The sequence below is a fragment of the Culex quinquefasciatus genome, chromosome 1 (genome assembly GCF_015732765.1).
Source record: "Culex quinquefasciatus strain JHB chromosome 1, VPISU_Cqui_1.0_pri_paternal, whole genome shotgun sequence".
Lineage (NCBI taxonomy): Eukaryota > Metazoa > Arthropoda > Insecta > Diptera > Culicidae > Culex > Culex quinquefasciatus.
This window is the reverse complement of record NC_051861.1, coordinates 51,717,530-51,731,560: the sequence shown is the minus strand read 5'-3', so window position 1 is coordinate 51,731,560 and position 14,031 is coordinate 51,717,530. Positions and strand designations below refer to the sequence as shown.

General features: G+C 41.2%; 1 protein-coding gene and 1 long non-coding RNA gene across 6 annotated transcripts in view; one reads left to right on the top strand and one right to left on the bottom strand.

Annotated features, from left to right (window-relative positions):
- The window catches only part of LOC119765461, a 370,431-nt gene that overhangs the window by 136,649 nt on the left and 219,751 nt on the right, over positions 1-14,031 (bottom strand). The window lies entirely within an intron of this gene.
- Positions 5,823-8,245, top strand: LOC119765462. Its single transcript, XR_005276749.1, has 4 exons — positions 5,823-6,004; positions 6,925-7,048; positions 7,120-7,187; positions 8,059-8,245. It is a non-coding gene; the product is annotated as an uncharacterized LOC119765462 (long non-coding RNA).

Genomic DNA, 14,031 nt, shown 5'->3' with positions numbered 1-14,031 from the left:
CTTTTTTATTTCGGATCTAAAAAATAGATGAAATTTGTGTACAGACACTGTTGGTAATGAGTGGAGAAGGCTCCAACCACATAGGTAGATTAAGTCAGTTTTTAGGATCAAAATGATTGAAACTTTTAATGTTTATTTAAAATAAAATGAAGGTCGTACCATGGCTTAGCGATAGTAAATTTTCCAAGTTTATATATTTATGTATTTGTAGAGTTTATTTAAATTATTTTAACATTAACAAAAAATTGATATAATGCGTTACATACCTAGTTTACATGCAATTTTTTTTTTGCAAATTTATAATGTAACTTCTTTAAAAACATTCAAAACAAACCAAATGACAAATAATTGAACTCTCGTTTGTACCTATTGAATTCCATTGAATACATCATATTTTCCTGATCTGGCAAGGTAAGGCTCTTCACAAATGATACAAAAACAACGATAGCAAAGAAGATTACCTGCACGTTTCAGCCAGAACGAGTGACGACAAACACGCGCACGAAAAGCTAATATGTAACAACAACACGCGTGAAAAGCAACTTTCACAGTCAGGGAGCTAGAAAAACAACTTCCAAGTATGAAGCCATCCACTATAGTGTAAGACTGGATTAAAATTTTCAGGTGAGATGGAAAGAGTAAATGTGGTGAGGGGGATTAACTAAATTCTGAAAAACGCGTTTAAATTTAGAGCTATACAAAATGTGCCTGTGTTCGTATTTATTACATTAAAATATTACTCTCACTATGACAAAACTTTCCGAAATGTCTATACTTGCTTTGAAAAAAAAATCAATAAATAAAATGATTTGCACAAACAAAAAAAAAATCTTTAAACAAATTATTCAAACTTACAAACTTAAAATTTGTTGTGTAAAATCGTAAGCAAAAGTATGCACATCACCTTTGTGAGCAAAAGCATGTAATATTGTATGAGAAAACGTGTGCACAAAAAACATGTACTGAAGAAAAAATATCAGGTCTGCTCATCTCAAAAATAACAACAATCCGGCGAGAGCCATATTCAGATTACTAAGTCCGCGCCCCTACCTACTCAGCTATCTCGCCACTAAGTATTTAGATGGATTTTCACCGATGTAGCTGTTCCCCATTGTGATTGTTGGAAGAAGGATGGATTATATCATGATTAGCTTTTTTCAAAAATAACTTTTTTGCAATTCCGTCGTGAAACTACTTACTTTTCCTGTCATTCTTGAACGACGAAATAGCCTACTTTTCTGTACCAAAAATAACAGAATCGAATAGCAACACTTTTCAAAATAAATGCTGAAAAGTTCTACTTTTCAGCACTCAAATGGGTGCTGAAAAGTTGAACTTTTCAGCACTTGTTTCGAAAAGTAACACTTTTCAACATTTTTATGATTTAAACGATTTATTGACAAAATACATTAAAATTTTACATAAAATTTCACTCAGTGTGTGTTTTTTTGAATTGCAAAAAATGTTGTATGGAACTCGTTGCAAAACTTGATTTTTTCAGCACTCTTCGTATTTATCCAACTCGGTGAACCTCGTTGGATAAATGTACGACTCGTGCTGAAAAAAACCCTCTTTTTGCAACTTGTTGCATAAACTACTATTGAATAATTGCATTTAATTAAACACTCTTTTGAAACACCTTACTTATGAGTTACAAAAACATAATTTCGGAACATTTTATTATGAAAATTACGAACATCCTTACCTCAAAAGTTGGATGAATCTCACCATAGTTGTTTACAACATGGTTCTTGAATCTTCAAAGTCTATGTACCATCAGAAAGGTATTTAAAATACCTATCCTACGGTATATGGACGGTAAAGAATTTAAACATCTTATCTTTTAATACACGCATAATTCCAATGGCAAGGAATACCGCCAAAAGTAACGACAAAGTTCCATTACGGACCGTTGAGCTTCACAGAATGCAGGGTTGGGTTTGCTGGCGCATAAAACTCACCACGACACCGCAAGCGTAATCCCATACATCATACAGTGGTTTCCACCATGGCGTTGGCAACAGTCGAATTGAGCAGAAATGACGCTGAAAACAAACATCATCCTCGTCGTCATCGTCGTTGGCGCTGGCGGAACCAATCCAGCCGGAAGTCTAATTTAATAACGTTGAACAAATTTGAGCGAAACTTCATTCCAGCAACCGCAAAAGACGTTCCGAGTTTCAACTTGAAATCTCGTACGATGGTCTTTTACCAGTTCCAGTGGGAACTCTCTGGTTATTGAAACTTGTTGGCTAATTGCCGATTTCGCGGAAACTATTAAACATTTGTAACTTACTCTAACTCATGGTTGAGATGCTTTGAGATTGCAAAAATATGCTTTAGTATACAAGTTATACGTGTTAACAGGTTGCTTGAGGTCAAGAGAGTGTGTTTTCAATCTATCTCAACTAAAATTGACCACAAGGTAATTCTAGTTTTCGAACATTATGTAGCAGAAAAAAGCCCAACTGACGTTCCTTAACATAAAGTCTAATCTCGACGTAGAAGATGCAAATCTACAATTGTAGAAAATGGTTCAGTCAATGTGGTAGTATTCAGCAAACAAACGCATCGGCAAAAATATGTTCAAAAGAGTTAGGCTGTACCTTGCCTGCACCGAAAAGCAGTGAAACATAAATCTTGGTCCGAATGTTCAATGTTGGCCTGCATTTCAGCCCCTTTCAGCGAGAACCCACCCTCAAATAGGGAATCGAGGGCCAAATAAAACAACCCTCCACTTCCGGTTTGGTATTATTTAGGACTCGAAAGGAGCACGTTTTTCGAGTGGGTGTGACGGTCAGGACGAGGGGGAGGTAGTAGCCGTAATGCTCTGCTGCTACACAGTGGATACGTTTCGGTGAGGGGACCATCCATAAACCACGTGGACACTTAAGGGGGTTATGGCGATTGTCCACGATCCATACAAAAAGTTTTTTTTTGTATGGACAATTGTCCACGATGGGGGGGGGGGGGGTAACAGATTCCCAAAAAAGTGTCCACGTGGTTTATGGATGGTCCCGAGGGCATATAGGTGATTTGGTGGAAACCAGAAACAGGCTACCAGAGAGCAGTCTACCCAGGCTCGGGGTGCTGCAAGCCGCACTTTGGGGTTAAAGCTCTCGGAAAAGTGTGCAAGGTTTTGAGATGCAGCCGGCCGATTTGCTCCATAAACTCCCGGGTTCTGGAATGCAATTACCATTGGGGCTACCACAACCGTGCTTCGTTCCGGGTATAGACTAGCAAGCAGCCGTGTAGGCGCCGCGGATACTCTTTCGAGAGTTCTCAACCACCAATAACTCCTACTATTCTTTCCTTAGGAATTGTTTTTCATGCAAGTTGTTTTTTTCAGGTTTGTGTGGTTGTCTATTTCTGCACGGACAAAAGATGCTCCCAAAATCGTTTAATAGATTGAGAACCACTCTAGGTTTTCGATTGCATGAACGATCGTCCATGATTTTTAGAACTGATTCAGTATTAATGCGTTTTGTTGTTATTTAATAATATTTATTACTTTTTACTCCTTATAATAAAAGCAGAAAAGATTCAAAGATAAGTATGTTTCTTCACTTAGTGCAGCATTTTAACTAAAAATTTACGCTATCCAGAAAGCATTAAACCTTACATGGCCAATTCAACGAAGCAAAACGGAAAAGTAAAAGATGCTATAACATATGGCTGGCTAACCCCAGCAATGATGAGACCTCCCTTATTAAAACACCTCAGGGTCGGCCTGTTAATCCGAATTCGGCACAAAAGGGAAACACCTGCTAATACCGTTGAACAAAACACCCACTTTATTGCGGTACTCGCGCGATAGTTTTATTTGGCAGACTCAAGCTGCACTTCCTTGTCCTTCCCACTTCCTTAATTTAGTCCTACCTCACACGTCCTCTTCTTCCTTCTTCCTTGGGGCCCCTTTCCGGAACTGTCACTGCTGCCGCTGCTCGTTCTCGCCGGCTTCTGCTACTCGCCGTCGTTGTCGCCTCCACGCATCCGGGACACACTCCACCGGAGCGGAACGCCTTCTTCTGCTCTGCTTGACGGTCAGCTGCTTCAGCACGTACTCGGACCCTCTCCTCGCCTTCTGCCTCGACGCTCCTGGGTTTGTTGACGGACCCAGGACTTCGGTGGACAAGTCCACCGGATTGCCTGGTTTCCGGCGTCGATGGTTTGTAACGGTGGGCAGATTCGGTGGCGGTTATGGTCGCGACAGGGATGTTCCTCGGAACAAAATGGTGGCGTCGCGACCGGCAGTTCCCACACCGGAACGGTGTAGAGTTGCGATCGTCTGGCGTGACGATCGCCGTAGGGGACACTGCAGGTGTCGTGTGGGTCACACGGGCTTCCGGCACCCAGGGTTGGGCTGCCGATAGGTACGCGAAGCGTACACACCGAGGGGTCTGTAGGGCACAATGGGGCAGCGTTAGAAGATGGCGGAAAGAAGATGGGTTGGCTGTTTCGGGGATTTGTTGTTTTGGGATCGTCCTCTACCTGGTTGTCCAGTTTCTGCGCAGGTTCTCCTGCAGCTCGTCCGGATCTTCCGATCGACGGACCCTTTTCTTCCGGTCTTCCGCGCCGGTTCCACTTCACTCTCACTTGACGGCGAACGTAGCTGGTTCAACCGTCCACTTCTTAAATTACCAGGCAAGTGACCGATCCAATGGCGCAGATTCTCCAGCGTTCCTCAACCTCATCCATCCTTCCCATTTCGCCCCATTATCATCCTATTTCGCCCTAGCGAATCCATTGTCCTTCTCGTGGCGCTTTCTGGTGGTGACTAGCGCAACTACTACAGCGTGCAGCGTTGGTAGCGTCCATTGGCGTTGGACAGCTACTCGAGTGGGGATGTTCCGCTCTCCAGCTTTCACAGGGTTCCCTTTCGGCATGCTAATTTACGCGTCGCGGAACAACAGTCTCACCACTCTTGAAGCTAACCTAACCATTGGTTACACTCTCCCCTCGCTCGGGTAAAAAAAAAATATTAGAACTAATATTTTTTTTTGGAAAACACTAGAACGAATATTCATTTTATATTATTCACTGTAAACTGCGAACACTAGCTTACCTCTGAACCACGAAACAAGAACAAAAAATGACTGCACATCTGTGTTTTAACTCAAAGTAACCGGAAATAGTTGAATATTTAGACCTCAGTACTAAGTCAAGTCTGAATACACAAGTTGACAACACTTATATCAGGGACTATGGGTCGGGGTCATAAGTTATCATCGTCAACCTAAGTCGACTCCTCTCAGTTTCAAGGCCGTAACCTGTTACTGACCATCAACGTATATTTCAACTCCGGTCTCCAGCGAACTTCAATCCTGATACATTAACCGACATTGACAACATTTAAATTACAAAAATATATGTACAAGTCAAACAGAATAAATATTTACAAATTAAAATTCAAACAAGCATGCAATTTCTACATTTTTACAGCATGCAAAATATTTACAAAATTCAGAAAATCAAATTCCAGAATAATTATTTACACAATAAATTCTTTTACAATCGTACCGAGTCACACCAAGTGACGGTTGATATACATCAACACGCGCTAGTGTCGAAGATCTCCTTTTCCACTCTACTTCGTTATCATTACCATTCGTATCAGTGTGTGTATGGCTCTCACGATTGTGTGCAAAAAATGTTTGTAATCTTCATGCAAATTTTAAGACAACAACAAAGTACAAATTAAAACAATAAATAATTACAAAAATAAAAATATGTACATGCCAATCGGCATAATACTAACAAAATTTGCCAAAAATTTCCATATATTAACCGAAAATTTAATTTGTGCATCAGCACTTTCATGCAACATTGTACGCAAGATCTTATCAAACCTCGATCTAGTACTGCCTTTTCCGATAAATTGATATAAACTGTTTAACTGTATGTGTTATCACTGTTCGGGAAACTTACGAACTGTCAAATGAATCTGTCACACTCTGTCAAAGACGTGTTTATATGTGGAAATGAGGCATGAATAAATGGTATGGTAAGTATCGATGGAATATTTGGTAAAAAAGTTGAGAAATTGCGAAGCAAGTACTCTCCAAATCATGAGGTACCAACATGCTGGTCAAGTACTCGCTGGTGAATGAATCTCATTCCTTTTTATCAAGTAGTTCATCAAATACAGTGAAAAAAAAAATCATAACCTCAAACCTAATAGTGAAAATTGATGATTGGATTTTATAGGTGCTTTAATTATGTTGTGATTGTTATTGATTATTATGTTTCATGATTTTGGTTACTTTCCCGAGACACATGATATTCAGATACTTTCTATGTATTCCAAGTCATTATGCTGAAGGCAAATTATGTGGGTTCTGTGATTTCTATTTATACTTTTATGCTTTCATTCACTATTTATGGTGGAAGGTAGAAAATTGACTAAATTTTTGGACAAAACAGTACAAATCAATAAATTATTATGCAACAAACTAAAATTCAAATAAATTAACATTCAATTCAACTTTTTTTTACAAGGTTTGTACAAACTCTTCACAACTACAGGTAATTAGGTGTACACTACCTTTCTCCAACGCATTTTTCTTTGGTATTAGCGATAATTGGAACAGTGTAAGTGTATCTAGAAGAGATGTTTACAGATACGACTCTCTTGAACCAAAATCCACCAAATAACATCGAGCCAAACTGCTCTAAAAGTTGCCCTAACTCGAGGCACAACTACTCCCACATTTTACAGGCTAGACCAACTTAAACGCAATACATGATCAAACAGATTGTTTACGATCATGCACGCTGTTGTATCTACCGTAACATTACCGAACTCTGTCTCACCATCTCGTCAGATGTTGTGTGAGCAGGCTCAAAACTTCTACTTTCTGGATCCAACTTCAGCATAACAGCTGTAACTATGTCCTACGACACTAACAAATATTTCTCCTGCAGGTTCACCAAACTACGTGGCATATTACGAAGGACTGGAACTTAGTCACAACTACTTTGGCCAGGGATGAGCATTGGCGTACTTGAATGGACGAAATAGTACTTCTTAAAGAACATTTAACAGAAGGTAACTATTTGCCAAACTGTACTGCTCGATCTAACCAAAAGCAGCTCAACTAATTCCATCTCTTCTTTCAGGGTAAATTGGCCGTAACAACGCACCACCCTAACAAAGGAACATCGTCCTCAAAACATCTCACACACAGGTAAGATTTACATCTACACACACTTCACAAACTTCACAAACACAAACGATCTTAATCGTCTTCCTAGACTAGTACCACATTACGATCAATGGTGTCTCTGTGTTTGCATGTCCACTACATCTGAAAATTCGACGAATGATGAATTTTTAACTTCATCGATTCTCAGAGTAGTTAACTACACACACAAAAGACCCAAAACGATCTAAAAATCTTGTTTGAGGACTAACTTAGGTGAACTAGTACCGCAATACTCTGCCTCTCCGAGTATCAACCTTTTTTTTCTCACCAAGAGAAACACATGTCCAACTCGACCAACATAAACTCCTCTCTCTTCACAACATTAACTCCAAATTTGAACAGGTACTAGAAAAGTCTAGGAAATCTTAATAAAAAGAAAACAGATTTTCTAAAATTTTGTTCTTGGGTTAAAAACAAGTCTCATACACAACAAACTTTCATTTGTCATGCAGAAACCTACCACTAACTCACACATACTCGTAGCGACTCTCACTACAACATAAACTTTCTCCCTAAACGCTCTCTTTGATTGAAAGCTCTCGCAATTTACTTCAATTATCAACTCTTGTTTCAGATTTATCTCTCATTTTTCCAGTTTCATATTCTTTTGATGATTTGCTCTTTTTCTGATTCTCTCAAGGGGTAATTGGGTTGGAAAATTGGTGAAACAGTTCACCATTCTAGTACATCATTCATTCATCATTCTTTCATTCAAATATCACTCATCACTCAAACACTCAAATTAAAACTCTTTCAATAAATTTGATCACAAGATCTAAAACATTCACAACACTAAACCATTTCGTATACAAAACACTGTTTATTGAATCAAATACTTTTCTTTTCTTTTTAGATGTCATTTATCCTCGCAAAATTCAGCGAAATGGACTACAAAATACTGTGGAGTTCACTACCCAAAGCGGTCATGTTTTCATCATCCCACCGGAACACAAGTCCAGATTTGGAATGGAATTTCTTTAAAAATTGGAGAAAAATTGTAAAGAACTACCTAGTATAACGGTTTTGCACGTCGAAAATAATTTGAAAACCTAGAATTTGTTCACGATCGATACCTAAATGAGCTGATCTGAAATTGTATAATTACTAGGGCTAAGCTTGTGAACTCGCACAGACTGTAGGGAAAATAAACGATTTGTTTTGCCTGGTCTTTTCATTCAACACATACGAAGGAAACCACACTCCACTGATACGAAAGCCATTCTGGAATTTGCAAATTTATCAATGAAATCTTCGACCAATTACTATGTCAATGTCTGGTGGTCGTTCCTCCTCACATAGACATCCAAGACCCCTCCAAAGGACCTAAATATCCAAGTATTAGTTGTTCTTCTGTTTGTATTTTGATGTTTGGTCAAGTCCTGAACTTGAATAATGGGCGTTTTCCCAGAGAAGTGGGCATCATGCTCATAATTCACAGATATTCCCATGCACGAATTAGTTAAACTATTTCTAGTTGGGCGCCAAGTATAACATATGGCTGGCTAACCCCAGCAATGATGAGACCTCCCTTATTAAAACACCTCAGGGTCGGCCTGTTAATCCGAATTCGGCACAAAAGGGAAACACCTGCTAATACCGTTGAACAAAACACCCACTTTATTGCGGTACTCGCGCGATAGTTTTATTTGGCAGACTCAAGCTGCACTTCCTTGTCCTTCCCACTTCCTTAATTTAGTCCTACCTCACACGTCCTCTTCTTCCTTCTTCCTTGGGGCCCCTTTCCGGAACTGTCACTGCTGCCGCTGCTCGTTCTCGCCGGCTTCTGCTACTCGCCGTCGTTGTCGCCTCCACGCATCCGGGACACACTCCACCGGAGCGGAACGCCTTCTTCTGCTCTGCTTGACGGTCAGCTGCTTCAGCACGTACTCGGACCCTCTCCTCGCCTTCTGCCTCGACGCTCCTGGGTTTGTTGACGGACCCAGGACTTCGGTGGACAAGTCCACCGGATTGCCTGGTTTCCGGCGTCGATGGTTTGTAACGGTGGGCAGATTCGGTGGCGGTTATGGTCGCGACAGGGATGTTCCTCGGAACAAAATAGTGGCGTCGCGACCGGCAGTTCCCACACCGGAACGGTGTAGAGTTGCGATCGTCTGGCGTGACGATCGCCGTAGGGGACACTGCAGGTGTCGTGTGGGTCACACGGGCTTCCGGCACCCAGGGTTGGGCTGCCGATAGGTACGCGAAGCGTACACACCGAGGGGTCTGTAGGGCACAATGGGGCAGCGTTAGAAGATGGCGGAAAGAAGATGGGTTGGCTGTTTCGGGGATTTGTTGTTTTGGGATCGTCCTCTACCTGGTTGTCCAGTTTCTGCGCAGGTTCTCCTGCAGCTCGTCCGGATCTTCCGATCGACGGACCCTTTTCTTCCGGTCTTCCGCGCCGGTTCCACTTCACTCTCACTTGACGGCGAACGTAGCTGGTTCAACCGTCCACTTCTTAAATTACCAGGCAAGTGACCGATCCAATGGCGCAGATTCTCCAGCGTTCCTCAACCTCATCCATCCTTCCCATTTCGCCCCATTATCATCCTATTTCGCCCTAGCGAATCCATTGTCCTTCTCGTGGCGCTTTCTGGTGGTGACTAGCGCAACTACTACAGCGTGCAGCGTTGGTAGCGTCCATTGGCGTTGGACAGCTACTCGAGTGGGGATGTTCCGCTCTCCAGCTTTCACAGGGTTCCCTTTCGGCATGCTAATTTACGCGTCGCGGAACAACAGTCTCACCACTCTTGAAGCTAACCTAACCATTGGTTACAATGCTTCAGTTCAGGTGATGTGATAGGTTTACTTTTTAGAGTTTTTTTTTTCTCCCAGCAAACAGATCTAGCAAGAAACCCTCAGAATTTTGGTTGTGGTTGAAATGAAGGCGTACCCAAGTAACATTTTTAAACCAGCTAGCCACCACCAAGTTTTATTATGGTTTTATTGTAGGGGCCTCGTGGCGCGGTGGTTAGCGGCATCGGCTGCCGATCCCTAAGTTGCTGTAGGGCGCGAGTTTGATTCCCGCCTTATCCTCCTGGCCTTCTATCGGATGGGGAAGTAAATCGTCGGTCCATTTGCGTAAAAGAGGTTTTGGGTGACTCACCACACATAACCATCGGACGCATAGAAATGAGCAGAAACTTGCAATAGAGACCACAAAAGACCCGGGGGTCGTTAAAGTGGATTGCTTTGCTTTTTTTGTAGCATCTTGATTCCTCAATAGTTTTATTTGGGCATTCACCGCAACCAACAAGCAAGAGCTAAATAATAAATTCTAACAAGATTTTATGCCTTGGACATAATACCTGGTGAAAATAAAAGCCGACTGGCTGTCAATAAGGTTCATGTAAGTTTTAATAGAGGCTTGAATACCAGATGGCATGCCAAACGATTTTATCACATGCTTCGTTATAACCAAGAGTGTTGTAGCTGTCAAGTGCCATTAGGCATGTAAAAAGCTCACTAAGAATCATAAGCTCTTAAAAGAGCATTTATCGCGGTGCATAAATATGGCTCTAAACGGGTGCTCTGATTGGATATGAAATTATTTTATATTTCTTTCATCATCGCCATTTTTGACAACCAAATCCATTATTTCATTTGGCAAGATGAAGACTTATTTTTTGCCAGAATCAAATCTGATTGTCATAAGACGCATGAAGACGCATTAAATGTCATTTTTCTCTAACTCCTAACAAGGTTTTAACAAAGGTTTTATTAAGGCTTCGAGCAGGTTGTGTTACCGTTGTGGCATTTTACCCTACTACTCACTAAGAGCAACAAGAGATAGAGAGTGAGAGCAAACGGTCATAGTACTCTTCGGAGTGAACTCACTATGGTGACCCGTGCCATAATATTCGTTTCTATAGTTTCGATGTTTTTTTTAGCAGTATTTTCTATATGTTTTGCATATTACATGTTAGGCTAGTCATTGAATGTTATTCGTTCGTCCATTAATCAATGACTAGTAGAAGGAACCTGTGTAGGAGCACTAGTTTGAAATAACTCCACAGTAGGATTAGCAACGGTCATTTTGAATACACATAACACAATTTGTTAAACACTCCTCACCAATTATGTGTACTGCCGTGCGACTAACGATGGAATGAATAAAAAAAGGGTCACGATGAACCTGGATGATCGTGGGGGGAGGTTAGCTACTGGGTCATGTCCACTGCAGCGATCTTTTCCACTTGAACCTCGGAACCAACAACACCCATCAAAGTTCCAGAATATAAGTAACTCGGTCGAAGAAGTTCGTCCGGTTACCAAAGCCAAATAAAAGTCGACCACGGATAGTTTATCCTCGCGAGTGGAAAAGTGATTTGGAGCAACGTGCAGAATTGCGTAGAATCAGGTAGGCGAAGCTCGCTAACCTCAAACCCGAACCCCAGTAGCAAACCCAACCTAACCCTCCCCCATTGTGCGAAACCCACGTGTAGGACCCAACAGTTTTAAGCTGTAGAACCGCTATCGTCGGGGAACGGAGTTCTCCCCGGCCAGTCGGTAGCCTGGCTAGGCTCCGTCGGTCCATCCGCACCCGTCCAGAAGCACACCTGTGCGCGACTCGGTAAGCCTGACGAGGCTTCGCCGAGATCATCGTCAGCAGCTCGAAGCAGACTGGAGAGCGCAAACCAGCAGCAGCACGCAGTACCGCCGGCCGGCCCAAACCCCCACACACACACACACACATGACACCGTCGTAAGTAATTAAAAGCAAGTGAAAATGCAAAGACCGTGTTTCTTTTGAGTCCCTGATCAGCTTCCCCCTGTTGCATCTCGACCCAGAGCCGAAGAGTCCTCTCCGAAAGCTCGCCGCGTTTGGTAAAAGAGGCCAGTGAAGAGCCCACCACCGATCCCCGTGGCTATTAGACCAGGGAGAGGTGGATTTGTCTGGAGGCGTTGACCTCCAAGTTAAAAACTAACAGTTGATAGGATTCAGTTGTAAAGCCTTGAACTCCTATGTAGGTTTTATAAATAGGCCCGAACAACCTTTTGCAAAGGTGCTTTTGGGTTTTACGTGGGGTTTATCGAGGTTCTGGGGAGTTTGTTACCACTGAGTGGGTTTAATGTTGGTTTTGACTGATAGGTTTTATAGCGGTTGTGACAACTTTGATAAAGCACAAAATGTAACTTGGGTTATATATGTACTTAGTGAATGATAAAAAGTTAACAGAAAATTTCAAAACCAAAAAAGGTTTATATTATTATTCAAATCTTAGGGAAACTAATGCATTTCAAACTTTAGAAGCATTCAAATCAAGAGTTTAGCCTTTCTTTGCCTCCCATTTATCTGCAGTGCAATAAATCATCTTTGCAAGAATAATGACAAAAGTTGGAAGGATCCCATGGCGATTCACTTTCTTCTGTCGATGTAGACCACTGAATGAGAAAGATTTTTCTTCCTTCGGCACTTCTGCTAGTGGGTGCCATTTTAAAAGAAAACTTTTCCGCCTACCAAAACTGCCACCGCAATTCAAGACAATTATCAGTGCATTCGTGTGCGTGCTTTGCAATTTTGTTAAGAAACAAAGGTTTCGTTTGGCACCCGGTTACGGCACTTGCGAATGTTCTGGTCCGTACAAGGCAATGAAAGGTGAATTGTTCAACAATAATTTATCTTCCGGTTTATCCAGCTGCAGTCACTTTTTGTACGAGGAGTTTTCATATGTTCCATCCCGATTAAATATGATATCGAAACCAATCAGTATTTTTTTTGTCAAGTTTCTCTTCTCAAATAGTTATGTACTGTTAAGTAGTGTGCCGTAAGAAGTATACGGGGTACAAATTCCTGCTCGGAACAACACAACTGGTGATATTTTGCCATCTGGATTCGATTGCTGAGTGAAGAGAAGGTATGGAATGTTAACGTTATCCTTAACATGTTAACATTATGTTTAGAATAAATTGTCTCTGAATCTGATTTGTTATACGGCCCCGATGCCCCGATGCCAATGAATCAGTGCGTATCAGTCACACTCTCTCTTGTTATTCATTAACACCTTTAGTGCACCATGGCATCGGAATGCATTGAAACATCACTTGGGTAATTCTCTACCAACTCACACGAAATCTGGAAAAGTTGCCCCGACCCCTCTTCGATTTGCGTGAAACTTTGTCCTAAGGGGTTACTTTTGTCCCTGATCACGAATCCGAGGTCCGTTTTTTGATATCTCGTGACGGAGGGGAGGTACGACCCCTTCCATTTTTGAGCATGCGAAAAAAGAGGTGTTTTTCAATAATTTGCAGCCTGAAACGGTGATGAGATAGAAATTTGGTGTCAAAGGGACTTTTATGTAAAATTAGACGCCCGATTTGATGGCGTACTCAGAATTCCGAAAAAAACGTATTTTTTATCAAAAAAACATTAAAAAAGTTTTAAAAACTTTGCCATTTTCCGTAACTCGACTGTAAAACATTTTGGAACATGTCATTTTATGGGAAATTTAATGTACTTTTTGAATCTACATTGACCCAGAAGGGTCATGTTTTCATTTAGAACAAAAATTTTCATTTTAAAATTTTGTGTTTTTTCTAACTTTGCAGGGTTATTTTTTTGAGTGTAACAATGTTCTACAAATTTGTAGAGCAGACAATTACAAAAAAATTATGTATACACGTAAGGGGTTTTCTTATAAACATCACGGGTTACCGCGATTTTAAGAAAAAAAGTTTTGAAAAAGTTACTTTTTGCGTTTCTTTTTGTTTCGTCGTCCGTGACTGACGCGGGTGACCATGAACGGCCATGATCAACGACGACTAACATTTTCAAAAAAATATGCTCATTTACCAGTCATTTCCCGAACCGCGCAAATCCATTGTACAA